This window comes from Lithobates pipiens, unplaced genomic scaffold, assembly GCF_037356315.1.
Source record: "Lithobates pipiens isolate NorthernLeopardFrog02 unplaced genomic scaffold, aLitPip1_a1.2 Scaffold_18, whole genome shotgun sequence".
Classification (NCBI taxonomy): domain Eukaryota; kingdom Metazoa; phylum Chordata; class Amphibia; order Anura; family Ranidae; genus Lithobates; species Lithobates pipiens.
Window position 1 is genome coordinate 478,539,632 of NW_027507758.1, and position 16,758 is coordinate 478,556,389.

At 43.5% G+C, this 16,758-nt stretch overlaps 7 non-coding genes across 7 annotated transcripts; all 7 read right to left on the reverse strand.

The window, feature by feature from the left end:
* Positions 1 to 1,605: 1,605 nt before the first annotated feature.
* On the reverse strand, positions 1,606 to 1,678 carry TRNAF-GAA (transfer RNA phenylalanine (anticodon GAA)). Its single transcript has one exon. It is a non-coding gene; the product is annotated as a tRNA-Phe (tRNA).
* A 1,311-nt stretch (positions 1,679 to 2,989) lies between these two features.
* TRNAF-GAA (transfer RNA phenylalanine (anticodon GAA)) lies at positions 2,990 to 3,062 on the reverse strand. The gene has a single exon. It is a non-coding gene; the product is annotated as a tRNA-Phe (tRNA).
* Positions 3,063 to 4,032: 970 nt separating this feature from the next.
* Positions 4,033 to 4,106, reverse strand: TRNAI-GAU (transfer RNA isoleucine (anticodon GAU)). The gene has a single exon. It is a non-coding gene; the product is annotated as a tRNA-Ile (tRNA).
* A 3,369-nt stretch (positions 4,107 to 7,475) lies between these two features.
* On the reverse strand, positions 7,476 to 7,548 carry TRNAF-GAA (transfer RNA phenylalanine (anticodon GAA)). The gene has a single exon. It is a non-coding gene; the product is annotated as a tRNA-Phe (tRNA).
* A 2,334-nt stretch (positions 7,549 to 9,882) lies between these two features.
* On the reverse strand, positions 9,883 to 9,955 carry TRNAF-GAA (transfer RNA phenylalanine (anticodon GAA)). The gene has a single exon. It is a non-coding gene; the product is annotated as a tRNA-Phe (tRNA).
* A 1,291-nt stretch (positions 9,956 to 11,246) lies between these two features.
* On the reverse strand, positions 11,247 to 11,319 carry TRNAF-GAA (transfer RNA phenylalanine (anticodon GAA)). The gene has a single exon. It is a non-coding gene; the product is annotated as a tRNA-Phe (tRNA).
* A 5,331-nt stretch (positions 11,320 to 16,650) lies between these two features.
* On the reverse strand, positions 16,651 to 16,723 carry TRNAF-GAA (transfer RNA phenylalanine (anticodon GAA)). The gene has a single exon. It is a non-coding gene; the product is annotated as a tRNA-Phe (tRNA).
* Between the last annotated feature and the right edge of the window lie 35 nt (positions 16,724 to 16,758).

Consider the following 16,758-nt stretch of genomic DNA (forward strand, 5'->3'; position numbering starts at 1 on the left):
ATGAAACATGCTGGACTTTTCTTCCCAAGGCTCTGCAGAACTATGCGTTGGTGTACAAATGTCCTATGAAGAAGAAGGGATATTTTGACTTGTCCTTGCACATTGGCTGAGAAAAGCATAAACTGCGGGATGTTGCACAATTGCGTTTCTGCTGAGCCCCAGACCTTAGTCTGCTCTAAACAACTTTCTCAAACTCCTGCTTGGTCTTCCTTTTCTTGTCAGAAAGCGGTACACCAAAAGGAGCATGTACAGTTGCCGAAACCCGGGACCTTTAGATCTTCAGTCTAACGCTCTCCCAACTGAGCTATTTCGGCCTTTTCTGCCTAATCTTGATGACAATTCTGGCGTACCATGTGCTGGTGTGAAGGAATGACAATGACGAGTGACATTTTTATGTCTATGCATTTAGCCGGAAAGGAAAACAGGCAGCAAGATACTTTACTTTGTTCCAGGTAAAACTAAGCAACCACACTGTTAGGACAACAGGCACATGAGAAGCGAAAGAATCAAACACGCACTGGCCTAATTCATGGGAAAGTCATATAATCAAAGGTAGGGTTATCCCTGTTCAGGATACAACAATTGCCAAAACCCAGGATCGAACCAGGGACCTTTAGATCTTCAGTCTAACGCTCTCCCAACTGAGCTATTACGGCACTTTAGAAAGTGTTTGTCCAGGAGACACGTGGCACCGTGCGTCGACTCGAAGGGGTCATTGAGCCCTTAAAGGAGGTTTATAGTCACAGCATCCACTTTTATTTGATAACATCAGCATTGTACCCACAGTAAAAACAATAGTTTTTTTTGACAAGCTCGGTTCAAAAATCTCCTTTCATGTTGTGATTGATGCCTGTCTGCTGGCCATCTATTTCCACAACTTCCTAGATTTCCAGCATAGTTTTCAGTTTCTCCCCTGATTTTTACTTTCCGTTTCTAAGGACTACACATCAAAAAAGTCATTTTTCTTTCAAATGCGGCTAGGTCTTGTTCCCACGGCTTTCATTGGTATATTGCAGGTGAAAATGAAACATGCTGGACTTTTCTTCCCAAGGCTCTGCAGAACTATGCGTTGGTGTACAAATGTCCTATGAAGAAGAAGGGATATTTTGACTTGTCCTTGCACATTGGCTGAGAAAAGCATAAACTGCGGGATGTTGCACAATTGCGTTTCTGCTGAGCCCCAGACCTTAGTCTGCTCTAAACAACTTTCTCAAACTCCTGCTTGGTCTTCCTTTTCTTGTCGGAAAGCGGTACACCAAAAGGAGCAGGTACAGTTGCCGAAACCCGGGACCTTTAGATCTTCAGTCTAACGCTCTCCCAACTGAGCTATTTCGGCCTTTTCTGCCTAATCTTGATGACAATTCTGGGGTACCATGTGCTGGTGTGAAGGAATGACAATGACAAGTGACATTTTTATGTCTATGCATTTAGCTGGAAAGGAAAACAGGCAGCAAGATACTTTACTTTGTTCCAGGTGAAACTAAGCAACCACCCTGTTAGGACAACAGGCACATGAGAAGCGAAAGAATCAAACACGCACTGGCCTAATTCATGGGAAAGTCATATAATCAAAGGTAGGGTTATCCCTCTTCAGGATACAACAATTGCCGAAACCCGGGATCGAACCAGGGACCTTTAGATCTTCAGTCTAACGCTCTCCCAACTGAGCTATTTCGGCACTTTAGAAAGCGTTTGTCCAGGAGACACGTGGCACCGTGCGTCGACTCGAAGGGGTCATTGAGCCCTTAAAGGAGGTTTATAGTCACAGCATACACTTTTATTTGATAACATCAGCATTGTACCCACAGTAAAAACAATAATTATTTTTGACAAGCTCGGTTCAAAAATCTCCTTTCATGTTGTGATTGATGCCTGTCTGCTGGCCATCTATTTCCACAACTTCCTAGATTTCCAGCATAGTTTTCAGTTTCTCCCCTGATTTTTACTTTCCGTTTCTAAGGACTACACATCAAAAAAGTCATTTTTCTTTCAAATGCGGCTAGGTCTTGTTCTCACGGCTTTCATTGGTATATTGCAGGTGAAAATGAAACATGCTGGACTTTTCTTCCCAAGGCTCTGCAGAACTATGCGTTGGTGTACAAATGTCCTATGAAGAAGAAGGGATATTTTGACTTGTCCTTGCACATTGGCTGAGAAAAGTATAAACTGCGGAATGTTGCACAATTGCGTTTCTGCTGAGCCCCAGACCTTAGTCTGCTCTAAACAACTTTCTCAAACTCCTGCTTGGTCTTCCTTTTCTTGTCAGAAAGCGGTACACCAAAAGGAGCAGGTACAGTTGCCAAAACCCAGGATCGAACCAGGGACCTTTAGATCTTCAGTCTAACGCTCTCCCAACTGAGCTATTTCGGCACTTTAGAAAGCGTTTGTCCAGGAGACACGTGGCACCGTGCGTCGACTCGAAGGGGTCATTGAGCCCTTAAAGGAGGTTTATAGTCACAGCATCCACTTTTATTTGATAACATCAGCATTGTACCCACAGTAAAAACAATAGTTATTTTTGACAAGCTTGGTTCAAAAATCTCCTTTCATGTTGTGATTGATGCCTGTCTGCTGGCCATCTATTTCCACAACTTCCTAGATTTCCAGCATAGTTTTCAGTTTCTCCCCTGATTTTTACTTTCCGTTTCTAAGGACTACACATCAAAAAAGTCATTTTTCTTTCAAATGCGGCTAGGTCTTGTTCCCACGGCTTTCATTGGTATATTGCAGGTGAAAATGAAACATGCTGGACTTTTCTTCCCAAGGCTCTGCAGAACTATGCGTTGGTGTACAAATGTCCTATGAAGAAGAAGGGATATTTTGACTTGTCCTTGCACATTGGCTGAGAAAAGCATAAACTGCGGGATGTTGCACAATTGCGTTTCTGCTGAGCCCCAGACCTTAGTCTGCTCTAAACAACTTTCTCAAACTCCTGCTTGGTCTTCCTTTTCTTGTCAGAAAGCGGTACACCAAAAGGAGCAGGTACAGTTGCCGAAACCCGGGATCGAACCAGGGACCTTTAGATCTTCAGTCTAACGCTCTCCCAACTGAGCTATTTCGGCCTTTTCTGCCTAACCTTGATGACAATTCTGGGGTACCATGTGCTGGTGTGAAGGAATGACAATGACGAGTGACATTTTTATGTCTATGCATTTAGCCGGAAAGGAAAACAGGCAGCAAGATACTTTACTTTGTTCCAGGTGAAACTAAGCAACCACCTTGTTAGGGCAACAGGCACATGAGAAGCGAAAGAATCAAACACGCACTGGCCTAATTCATGGGAAAGTCATATAATCAAAGGTAGGGTTTTCCCTGTTAAGGATACAACTATTGCCGAAACCCAGGATCGAACCAGGGATCTTTAGATCTTCAGTCTAACGCTCTCCCAAATGAGATATTTCGGCACTTTAGAAAGCGTCTGTCCAGGAGACGTGTGGCACCGTGCGTCGACTCGAAGGGGTCATTGAGCCCTTAAAGGAGGTTTATAGTCACAGCATCCACTTTTATTTGATAACATCAGCATTGTACCCACAGTAAAAACAATAGTTATTTTTGACAAGCTCGGTTCAAAAATCTCCTTTCATGTTGTGATTGATGCCTGTCTGCTGGCCATCTATTTCCACAACTTCCTAGATTTCCAGCATAGTTTTCAGTTTCTCCCCTGATTTTTACTTTCCGTTTCTAAGGACTACATATCAAAAAAGTCATTTTTCTTGCAAGTGCGGCTAGGTCTTGTTCCCACGGCTTTCATTGGTATAGTGCAGGTGAGCACAGCAAAAATGAAACATGCTGGACTTTTCTTCCCAAGGCTCTGCAGAACTATGCGTTGGTGTACAAATGTCCTATGAAGAAGAAGGGATATTTTGACTTGTCCTTGCACATTGGCTGAGAAAAGCATAAACTGCGGGATGTTGCACAATTGCGTATCTGCTGAGCCCCAGACCTTAGTCTGCTCTAAACAACTTTCTCAAACTCCTGCTTGGTCTTCCTTTTCTTGTCAGAAAGCGGTACACCAAAAGGAGCAGGTACAGTTGCCGAAACCTGGGATCGAACCGGGGACCTTTAGATCTATCAGTCTAACGCTCTCCCAACCGAGCTATTTCAGCCTTTTCTGCCTAATCTTGATGACAATTCTGGGGTACCATGTGCTGGTGTGAAGGAATGACAATGACGAGTGACATTTTTATGTCTATGCATTTAGCCGGAAAGGAAAACAGGCAGCAAGATACTTTACTTTGTTCCAGGTGAAACTAAGCAACCACCTTGTTAGGGCAACAGGCACATGAGAAGCGAAAGAATCAAACACGCACTGGCCTAATTCATGGGAAAGTCATATAATCAAAGGTAGGGTTATCCCTGTTAAGGATACAACAATTGCCGAAACCCAGGATCGAACCAGGGACCTTTAGATCTTCAGTCTAACGCTCTCCCAACTGAGCTATTTCGGCACTTTAGAAAGCGTTTGTCCAGGAGACACGTGGCACCGTGCGTCGACTCGAAGGGGTCATTGAGCCCTTAAAGGAGGTTTATAGTCACAGCATCCACTTTTATTTGATAACATCAGCATTGTACCCACAGTAAAAACAATAGTTATTTTTGACAAGCTCGGTTCAAAAATCTCCTTTCATGTTGTGATTGATGCCTGTCTGCTGGCCATCTATTTCCACAACTTCCTAGATTTCCAGCATAGTTTTCAGTTTCTCCCCTGATTTTTACTTTCCGTTTCTAAGGACTACACATCAAAAAAGTCATTTTTCTTTCAAATGCGGCTAGGTCTTGTTCCCACGGCTTTCATTGGTATATTGCAGGTGAAAATGAAACATGCTGGACTTTTCTTCCCAAGGCTCTGCAGAACTATGCGTTGGTGTACAAATGTCCTATGAAGAAGAAGGGATATTTTGACTTGTCCTTGCACATTGGCTGAGAAAAGCATAAACTGCGGGATGTTGCACAATTGCGTTTCTGCTGAGCCCCAGACCTTAGTCTGCTCTAAACAACTTTCTCAAACTCCTGCTTGGTCTTCCTTTTCTTGTCAGAAAGCGGTACACCAAAAGGAGCATGTACAGTTGCCGAAACCCGGGACCTTTAGATCTTCAGTCTAACGCTCTCCCAACTGAGCTATTTCGGCCTTTTCTGCCTAATCTTGATGACAATTCTGGCGTACCATGTGCTGGTGTGAAGGAATGACAATGACGAGTGACATTTTTATGTCTATGCATTTAGCCGGAAAGGAAAACAGGCAGCAAGATACTTTACTTTGTTCCAGGTAAAACTAAGCAACCACACTGTTAGGACAACAGGCACATGAGAAGCGAAAGAATCAAACACGCACTGGCCTAATTCATGGGAAAGTCATATAATCAAAGGTAGGGTTATCCCTGTTCAGGATACAACAATTGCCAAAACCCAGGACCGAACCAGGGACCTTTAGATCTTCAGTCTAACGCTCTCCCAACTAAGCTATTACGGCACTTTAGAAAGTGTTTGTCCAGGAGACACGTGGCACCGTGCGTCGACTCGAAGGGGTCATTGAGCCCTTAAAGGAGGTTTATAGTCACAGCATCCACTTTTATTTGATAACATCAGCATTGTACCCACAGTAAAAACAATAGTTATTTTTGACAAGCTCGGTTCAAAAATCTCCTTTCATGTTGTGATTGATGCCTGTCTGCTGGCCATCTATTTCCACAACTTCCTAGATTTCCAGCATAGTTTTCAGTTTCTCCCCTGATTTTTACTTTCCGTTTCTAAGGACTACACATCAAAAAAGTCATTTTTCTTTCAAATGCGGCTAGGTCTTGTTCCCACGGCTTTCATTGGTATATTGCAGGTGAAAATGAAACATGCTGGACTTTTCTTCCCAAGGCTCTGCAGAACTATGCGTTGGTGTACAAATGTCCTATGAAGAAGAAGGGATATTTTGACTTGTCCTTGCACATTGGCTGAGAAAAGCATAAACTGCGGGATGTTGCACAATTGCGTTTCTGCTGAGCCCCAGACCTTAGTCTGCTCTAAACAACTTTCTCAAACTCCTGCTTGGTCTTCCTTTTGTTGTCAGAAAGCGGTACACCAAAAGGAGCAGGTACAGTTGCCGAAACCCAGGATCGAACCAGGGACCTTTAGATCTTCAGTCTAACGCTCTCCCAACTGAGCTATTTCGGCCTTTTCTGCCTAACCTTGATGACAATTCTGGGGTACCATGTGCTGGTGTGAAGGAATGACAATGACGAGTGACATTTTTATGTCTATGCATTTAGCCGGAAAGGAAAACAGGCAGCAAGATACTTTACTTTGTTCCAGATGAAACTAAGCAACCACCTTGTTAGGGCAACAGGCACATGAGAAGCGAAAGAATCAAACACGCACTGGCCTAATTCATGGGAAAGTCATATAATCAAAGGTAGGGTTTTCCCTGTTAAGGATACAACAATTGCCGAAACCCAGGATCGAACCAGGGATCTTTAGATCTTCAGTCTAACGCTCTCCCAAATGAGATATTTCGGCACTTTAGAAAGCGTCTGTCCAGGAGACGTGTGGCACCGTGCGTCGACTCGAAGGGGTCATTGAGCACTTAAAGGAGGTTTATAGTCACAGCATCCACTTTTATTTGATAACATCAGCATTGTACCCACAGTAAAAACAATAGTTATTTTTGACAAGCTCGGTTCAAAAATCTCCTTTCATGTTGTGATTGATGCCTGTCTGCTGGCCATCTATTTCCACAACTTCCTAGATTTCCAGCATAGTTTTCAGTTTCTCCCCTGATTTTTACTTTCCGTTTCTAAGGACTACATATCAAAAAAGTCATTTTTCTTGCAAGTGCGGCTAGGTCTTGTTCCCACGGCTTTCATTGGTATAGTGCAGGTGAGCACAGCAAAAATGAAACATGCTGGACTTTTCTTCCCAAGGCTCTGCAGAACTATGCGTTGGTGTACAAATGTCCTATGAAGAAGAAGGGATATTTTGACTTGTCCTTGCACATTGGCTGAGAAAAGCATAAACTGCGGGATGTTGCACAATTGCGTATCTGCTGAGCCCCAGACCTTAGTCTGCTCTAAACAACTTTCTCAAACTCCTGCTTGGTCTTCCTTTTCTTGTCAGAAAGCGGTACACCAAAAGGAGAAGGTACAGTTGCCGAAACCTGGGATCGAACCGGGGACCTTTAGATCTTCAGTCTAACGCTCTCCCAACCGAGCTATTTCAGCCTTTTCTGCCTAATCTTGATGACAATTCTGGGGTACCATGTGCTGGTGTGAAGGAATGACAATGACGAGTGACATTTTTATGTCTATGCATTTAGCCGGAAAGGAAAACAGGCAGCAAGATACTTTACTTTGTTCCAGGTGAAACTAAGCAACCACTCTGTTAGGAACAACAGGCACATGAGAAGCGAAAGAATCAAACACGCACTGGCCTACTTCATGGGAAAGTCATATAATCAAAGGTAGGGTTATCCCTGTTAAGGATACAACAATTGCCGAAACCCGGGATCGAACCAGGGACCTTTAGATCTTCAGTCTAACGCTCTCCCAACTGAGCTATTTCGGCACTTTAGAAAGCGTTTGTCCAGGAGACACGTGGCACCGTGCGTCGACTCGAAGGGGTCATTGAGCCCTTAAAGGAGGTTTATAGTCACAGCATCCACTTTTATTTGATAACATCAGCATTGTACCCACAGTAAAAACAATAATTATTTTTGACAAGCTCGGTTCAAAAATCTCCTTTCATGTTGTGATTGATGCCTGTCTGCTGGCCATCTATTTCCACAACTTCCTAGATTTCCAGCATAGTTTTCAGTTTCTCCCCTGATTTTTACTTTCCGTTTCTAAGGACTACACATCAAAAAAGTCATTTTTCTTTCAAATGCGGCTAGGTCTTGTTCTCACGGCTTTCATTGGTATATTGCAGGTGAAAATGAAACATGCTGGACTTTTCTTCCCAAGGCTCTGCAGAACTATGCGTTGGTGTACAAATGTCCTATGAAGAAGAAGGGATATTTTGACTTGTCCTTGCACATTGGCTGAGAAAAGTATAAACTGCGGAATGTTGCACAATTGCGTTTCTGCTGAGCCCCAGACCTTAGTCTGCTCTAAACAACTTTCTCAAACTCCTGCTTGGTCTTCCTTTTCTTGTCAGAAAGCGGTACACCAAAAGGAGCAGGTACAGTTGCCAAAACCCAGGATCGAACCAGGGACCTTTAGATCTTCAGTCTAACGCTCTCCCAACTGAGCTATTTCGGCACTTTAGACAGCGTTTGTCCAGGAGACACGTGGCACCGTGCGTCGACTCGAAGGGGTCATTGAGCCCTTAAAGGAGGTTTATAGTCACAGCATCCACTTTTATTTGATAACATCAGCATTGTACCCACAGTAAAAACAATAATTATTTTTGACAAGCTCGGTTCAAAAATCTCCTTTCATGTTGTGATTGATGCCTGTCTGCTGGCCATCTATTTCCACAACTTCCTAGATTTCCAGCATAGTTTTCAGTTTCTCCCCTGATTTTTACTTTCCGTTTCTAAGGACTACACATCAAAAAAGTCATTTTTCTTTCAAATGCGGCTAGGTCTTGTTCCCACGGCTTTCATTGGTATATTGCAGGTGAAAATGAAACATGCTGGACTTTTCTTCCCAAGGCTCTGCAGAACTATGCGTTGGTGTACAAATGTCCTATGAAGAAGAAGGGATATTTTGACTTGTCCTTGCACATTGGCTGAGAAAAGCATAAACTGCGGGATGTTGCACAATTGCGTTTCTGCTGAGCCCCAGACCTTAGTCTGCTTTAAACAACTTTCTCAAACTCCTGCTTGGTCTTCCTTTTCTTGTCAGAAAGCGGTACACCAAAAGGAGCATGTACAGTTGCCGAAACCCGGGACCTTTAGATCTTCAGTCTAACGCTCTCCCAACTGAGCTATTTCGGCCTTTTCTGCCTAATCTTGATGACAATTCTGGGGTACCATGTGCTGGTGTGAAGGAATGACAATGACGAGTGACAGTTTTATGTCTATGCATTTAGCCGGAAAGGAAAACAGGCAGCAAGATACTTTACTTTGTTCCAGGTGAAACTAAGCAACCACCCTGTTAGGACAACAGGCACATGAGAAGCGAAAGAATCAAACACGCACTGGCCTAATTCATGGGAAAGTCATATAATCAAAGGTAGGGTAATCCCTGTTCAGGATACAACAATTGCCGAAACCCAGGATCGAACCAGGGACCTTTAAGATCTTCAGTCTAACGCTCTCCCAACTGAGCTATTTCGGCACTTTAGAAAGCGTTTGTCCAGGAGACACGTGGCACCGTGCGTCGACTCGAAGGGGTCATTGAGCCCTTAAAGGAGGTTTATAGTCACAGCATCCACTTTTATTTGATAACATCAGCATTGTACCCACAGTAAAAACAATAGTTATTTTTGACAAGCTCGGTTCAAAAATCTCCTTTCATGTTGTGATTGATGCCTGTCTGCTGGCCATCTATTTCCACAACTTCCTAGATTTCCAGCATAGTTTTCAGTTTCTCCCCTGATTTTTACTTTCCGTTTCTAAGGACTACACATCAAAAAAGTCATTTTTCTTTCAAATGCGGCTAGGTCTTGTTCCCACGGCTTTCATTGGTATATTGCAGGTGAAAATGAAACATGCTGGACTTTTCTTCCCAAGGCTCTGCAGAACTATGCGTTGGTGTACAAATGTCCTATGCAGAAGAAGGGATATTTTGACTTGTCCTTGCACATTGGCTGAGAAAAGCATAAACTGCGGGATGTTGCACAATTGCGTTTCTGCTGAGCCCCAGACCTTAGTCTGCTCTAAACAACTTTCTCAAACTCCTGCTTGGTCTTCCTTTTGTTGTCAGAAAGCGGTACACCAAAAGGAGCAGGTACAGTTGCCGAAACCCGGGATCGAACCAGGGACCTTTAGATCTTCAGTCTAACGCTCTCCCAACTGAGCTATTTCGGCCTTTTCTGCCTAACCTTGATGACAATTCTGGGGTACCATGTGCTGGTGTGAAGGAATGACAATGACGAGTGACATTTTTATGTCTATGCATTTAGCCGGAAAGGAAAACAGGCAGCAAGATACTTTACTTTGTTCCAGGTGAAACTAAGCAACCACCTTGTTAGGGCAACAGGCACATGAGAAGCGAAAGAATCAAACACGCACTGGCCTAATTCATGGGAAAGTCATATAATCAAAGGTAGGGTAATCCCTGTTCAGGATACAACAATTGCCGAAACCCGGGATCGAACTAGGGACCTTTAGATCTTCAGTCTAACGCTCTCCCAACTGAGCTATTTCGGCACTTTAGAAAGCGTTTGTCCAGGAGACACGTGGCACCGTGCGTCGACTCGAAGGGGTCATTGAGCCCTTAAAGGAGGTTTATAGTCACAGCATCCACTTTTATTTGATAACATCAGCATTGTACCCACAGTAAAAACAATAGTTATTTTTGACAAGCTCGGTTCAAAAATCTCCTTTCATGTTGTGATTGATGCCTGTCTGCTGGCCATCTATTTCCACAACTTCCTAGATTTCCAGCATAGTTTTCAGTTTCTCCCCTGATTTTTACTTTCCGTTTCTAAGGACTACACATCAAAAAAGTCATTTTTCTTTCAAATGCGGCTAGGTCTTGTTCCCACGGCTTTCATTGGTATATTGCAGGTGAAAATGAAACATGCTGGACTTTTCTTCCCAAGGCTCTGCAGAACTATGCGTTGGTGTACAAATGTCCTATGAAGAAGAAGGGATATTTTGACTTGTCCTTGCACATTGGCTGAGAAAAGCATAAACTGCGGGATGTTGCACAATTGCGTTTCTGCTGAGCCCCAGACCTTAGTCTGCTCTAAACAACTTTCTCAAACTCCTGCTTGGTCTTCCTTTTCTTGTCAGAAAGCGGTACACCAAAAGGAGCATGTACAGTTGCCGAAACCCGGGACCTTTAGATCTTCAGTCTAACGCTCTCCCAACTGAGCTATTTCGGCCTTTTCTGCCTAATCTTGATGACAATTCTGGGGTACCATGTGCTGGTGTGAAGGAATGACAATGACGAGTGACATTTTTATGTCTATGCATTTAGCCGGAAAGGAAAACAGGCAGCAAGATACTTTACTTTGTTCCAGGTAAAACTAAGCAACCACCCTGTTAGGACAACAGGCACATGAGAAGCGAAAGAATCAAACACGCACTGGCCTAATTCATGGGAAAGTCATATAATCAAAGGTAGGGTTATCCCTCTTCAGGATACAACAATTGCCGAAACCCGGGATCGAACCAGGGACCTTTAGATCTTCAGTCTAACGCTCTCCCAACTGAGCTATTTCGGCACTTTAGAAAGCGTTTGTCCAGGAGACACGTGGCACCGTGCGTCGACTCGAAGGGGTCATTGAGCCCTTAAAGGAGGTTTATAGTCACAGCATCCACTTTTATTTGATAACATCAGCATTGTACCCACAGTAAAAACAATAGTTATTTTTGACAAGCTCGGTTCAAAAATCTCCTTTCATGTTGTGATTGATGCCTGTCTGCTGGCCATCTATTTCCACAACTTCCTAGATTTCCAGCATAGTTTTCAGTTTCTCCCCTGATTTTTACTTTCCGTTTCTAAGGACTACACATCAAAAAAGTCATTTTTCTTTCAAATGCGGCTAGGTCTTGTTCTCACGGCTTTCATTGGTATATTGCAGGTGAAAATGAAACATGCTGGACTTTTCTTCCCAAGGCTCTGCAGAACTATGCGTTGGTGTACAAATGTCCTATGAAGAAGAAGGGATATTTTGACTTGTCCTTGCACATTGGCTGAGAAAAGTATAAACTGCGGAATGTTGCACAATTGCGTTTCTGCTGAGCCCCAGACCTTAGTCTGCTCTAAACAACTTTCTCAAACTCCTGCTTGGTCTTCCTTTTCTTGTCAGAAAGCGGTACACCAAAAGGAGCAGGTACAGTTGCCAAAACCCAGGATCGAACCAGGGACCTTTAGATCTTCAGTCTAACGCTCTCCCAACTGAGCTATTTCGGCACTTTAGACAGCGTTTGTCCAGGAGACACGTGGCACCGTGCGTCGACTCGAAGGGGTCATTGAGCCCTTAAAGGAGGTTTATAGTCACAGCATCCACTTTTATTTGATAACATCAGCATTGTACCCACAGTAAAAACAATAATTATTTTTGACAAGCTCGGTTCAAAAATCTCCTTTCATGTTGTGATTGATGCCTGTCTGCTGGCCATCTATTTCCACAACTTCCTAGATTTCCAGCATAGTTTTCAGTTTCTCCCCTGATTTTTACTTTCCGTTTCTAAGGACTACACATCAAAAAAGTCATTTTTCTTTCAAATGCGGCTAGGTCTTGTTCCCACGGCTTTCATTGGTATATTGCAGGTGAAAATGAAACATGCTGGACTTTTCTTCCCAAGGCTCTGCAGAACTATGCGTTGGTGTACAAATGTCCTATGAAGAAGAAGGGATATTTTGACTTGTCCTTGCACATTGGCTGAGAAAAGCATAAACTGCGGGATGTTGCACAATTGCGTTTCTGCTGAGCCCCAGACCTTAGTCTGCTTTAAACAACTTTCTCAAACTCCTGCTTGGTCTTCCTTTTCTTGTCAGAAAGCGGTACACCAAAAGGAACATGTACAGTTGCCGAAACCCGGGACCTTTAGATCTTCAGTCTAACGCTCTCCCAACTGAGCTATTTCGGCCTTTTCTGCCTAATCTTGATGACAATTCTGGGGTACCATGTGCTGGTGTGAAGGAATGACAATGACGAGTGACAGTTTTATGTCTATGCATTTAGCCGGAAAGGAAAACAGGCAGCAAGATACTTTACTTTGTTCCAGGTGAAACTAAGCAACCACCCTGTTAGGACAACAGGCACATGAGAAGCGAAAGAATCAAACACGCACTGGCCTAATTCATGGGAAAGTCATATAATCAAAGGTAGGGTAATCCCTGTTCAGGATACAACAATTGCCGAAACCCAGGATCGAACCAGGGACCTTTAGATCTTCAGTCTAACGCTCTCCCAACTGAGCTATTTCGGCACTTTAGAAAGCGTTTGTCCAGGAGACACGTGGCACCGTGCGTCGACTCGAAGGGGTCATTGAGCCCTTAAAGGAGGTTTATAGTCACAGCATCCACTTTTATTTGATAACATCAGCATTGTACCCACAGTAAAAACAATAGTTATTTTTGACAAGCTCGGTTCAAAAATCTCCTTTCATGTTGTGATTGATGCCTGTCTGCTGGCCATCTATTTCCACAACTTCCTAGATTTCCAGCATAGTTTTCAGTTTCTCCCCTGATTTTTACTTTCCGTTTCTAAGGACTACACATCAAAAAAGTCATTTTTCTTTCAAATGCGGCTAGGTCTTGTTCTCACGGCTTTCATTGGTATATTGCAGGTGAAAATGAAACATGCTGGACTTTTCTTCCCAAGGCTCTGCAGAACTATGCGTTGGTGTACAAATGTCCTATGAAGAAGAAGGGATATTTTGACTTGTCCTTGCACATTGGCTGAGAAAAGTATAAACTGCGGAATGTTGCACAATTGCGTTTCTGCTGAGCCCCAGACCTTAGTCTGCTCTAAACAACTTTCTCAAACTCCTGCTTGGTCTTCCTTTTCTTGTCAGAAAGCGGTACACCAAAAGGAGCAGGTACAGTTGCCAAAACCCAGGATCGAACCAGGGACCTTTAGATCTTCAGTCTAACGCTCTCCCAACTGAGCTATTTCGGCACTTTAGACAGCGTTTGTCCAGGAGACACGTGGCACCGTGCGTCGACTCGAAGGGGTCATTGAGCCCTTAAAGGAGGTTTATAGTCACAGCATCCACTTTTATTTGATAACATCAGCATTGTACCCACAGTAAAAACAATAATTATTTTTGACAAGCTCGGTTCAAAAATCTCCTTTCATGTTGTGATTGATGCCTGTCTGCTGGCCATCTATTTCCACAACTTCCTAGATTTCCAGCATAGTTTTCAGTTTCTCCCCTGATTTTTACTTTCCGTTTCTAAGGACTACACATCAAAAAAGTCATTTTTCTTTCAAATGCGGCTAGGTCTTGTTCCCACGGCTTTCATTGGTATATTGCAGGTGAAAATGAAACATGCTGGACTTTTCTTCCCAAGGCTCTGCAGAACTATGCGTTGGTGTACAAATGTCCTATGAAGAAGAAGGGATATTTTGACTTGTCCTTGCACATTGGCTGAGAAAAGCATAAACTGCGGGATGTTGCACAATTGCGTTTCTGCTGAGCCCCAGACCTTAGTCTGCTTTAAACAACTTTCTCAAACTCCTGCTTGGTCTTCCTTTTCTTGTCAGAAAGCGGTACACCAAAAGGAACATGTACAGTTGCCGAAACCCGGGACCTTTAGATCTTCAGTCTAACGCTCTCCCAACTGAGCTATTTCGGCCTTTTCTGCCTAATCTTGATGACAATTCTGGGGTACCATGTGCTGGTGTGAAGGAATGACAATGACGAGTGACAGTTTTATGTCTATGCATTTAGCCGGAAAGGAAAACAGGCAGCAAGATACTTTACTTTGTTCCAGGTGAAACTAAGCAACCACCCTGTTAGGACAACAGGCACATGAGAAGCGAAAGAATCAAACACGCACTGGCCTAATTCATGGGAAAGTCATATAATCAAAGGTAGGGTAATCCCTGTTCAGGATACAACAATTGCCGAAACCCAGGATCGAACCAGGGACCTTTAGATCTTCAGTCTAACGCTCTCCCAACTGAGCTATTTCGGCACTTTAGAAAGCGTTTGTCCAGGAGACACGTGGCACCGTGCGTCGACTCGAAGGGGTCATTGAGCCCTTAAAGGAGGTTTATAGTCACAGCATCCACTTTTATTTGATAACATCAGCATTGTACCCACAGTAAAAACAATAGTTATTTTTGACAAGCTCGGTTCAAAAATCTCCTTTCATGTTGTGATTGATGCCTGTCTGCTGGCCATCTATTTCCACAACTTCCTAGATTTCCAGCATAGTTTTCAGTTTCTCCCCTGATTTTTACTTTCCGTTTCTAAGGACTACACATCAAAAAAGTCATTTTTCTTTCAAATGCGGCTAGGTCTTGTTCTCACGGCTTTCATTGGTATATTGCAGGTGAAAATGAAACATGCTGGACTTTTCTTCCCAAGGCTCTGCAGAACTATGCGTTGGTGTACAAATGTCCTATGAAGAAGAAGGGATATTTTGACTTGTCCTTGCACATTGGCTGAGAAAAGTATAAACTGCGGAATGTTGCACAATTGCGTTTCTGCTGAGCCCCAGACCTTAGTCTGCTCTAAACAACTTTCTCAAACTCCTGCTTGGTCTTCCTTTTCTTGTCAGAAAGCGGTACACCAAAAGGAGCAGGTACAGTTGCCAAAACCCAGGATCGAACCAGGGACCTTTAGATCTTCAGTCTAACGCTCTCCCAACTGAGCTATTTCGGCACTTTAGACAGCGTTTGTCCAGGAGACACGTGGCACCGTGCGTCGACTCGAAGGGGTCATTGAGCCCTTAAAGGAGGTTTATAGTCACAGCATCCACTTTTATTTGATAACATCAGCATTGTACCCACAGTAAAAACAATAATTATTTTTGACAAGCTCGGTTCAAAAATCTCCTTTCATGTTGTGATTGATGCCTGTCTGCTGGCCATCTATTTCCACAACTGAGCTCTCCCAACTGAGCTATTTCGGCCTTTTCTGCCTAATCTTGATGACAATTCTGGGGTACCATGTGCTGGTGTGAAGGAATGACAATGACGAGTGACATTTTTATGTCTATGCATTTAGCCGGAAAGGAAAACTGGCAGCAAGATACTTTACTTTGTTCCAGGTGAAACTAAGCAACCACCCTGTTAGGACAACAGGCACATGAGAAGCGAAAGAATCAAACACGCACTAGCCTAATTCATGGGAAAGTCATATAATCAAAGGTAGGGTAATCCCTGTTCAGGATACAACAATTGCCGAAACCCAGGATCGAACCAGGGACCTTTAGATCTTCAGTCTAACGCTCTCCCAACTGAGCTATTTCGGCACTTTAGAAAGCGTTTGTCCAGGAGACACGTGGCACCGTGCGTCTACTCGAAGGGGTCATTGAGCCCTTAAAGGAGGTTTATAGTCACAGCATCCACTTTTATTTGATAACATCAGCATTGTACCCACAGTAAAAACAATAGTTATTTTTGACAAGCTCGGTTCAAAAATCTCCTTTCATGTTGTGATTGATGCCTGTCTGCTGGCCATCTATTTCCACAACTTCCTAGATTTCCAGCATAGTTTTCAGTTTCTCCCCTGATTTTTACTTTCCGTTTCTAAGGACTACACATCAAAAAAGTCATTTTTCTTTCAAATGCGGCTAGGTCTTGTTCCCACGGCTTTCATTGGTATATTGCAGGTGAAAATGAAACATGCTGGACTTTTCTTCCCAAGGCTCTGCAGAACTATGCGTTGGTGTACAAATGTCCTATGAAGAAGAAGGGATATTTTGACTTGTCCTTGCACATTGGCTGAGAAAAGCATAAACTGCGGGATGTTGCACAATTGCGTTTCTGCTGAGCCCCAGACCTTAGTCTGCTCTAAACAACTTTCTCAAACTCCTGCTTGGTCTTCCTTTTCTTGTCAGAAAGCGGTACACCAAAAGGAGCAGGTACAGTTGCCGAAACCCGGGATCGAACCAGGGACCTTTAGATCTTCAGTCTAACGCTCTCCCAACTGAGCTATTTCGGCCTTTTCTGCCTAACCTTGATGACAATTCTGGGGTA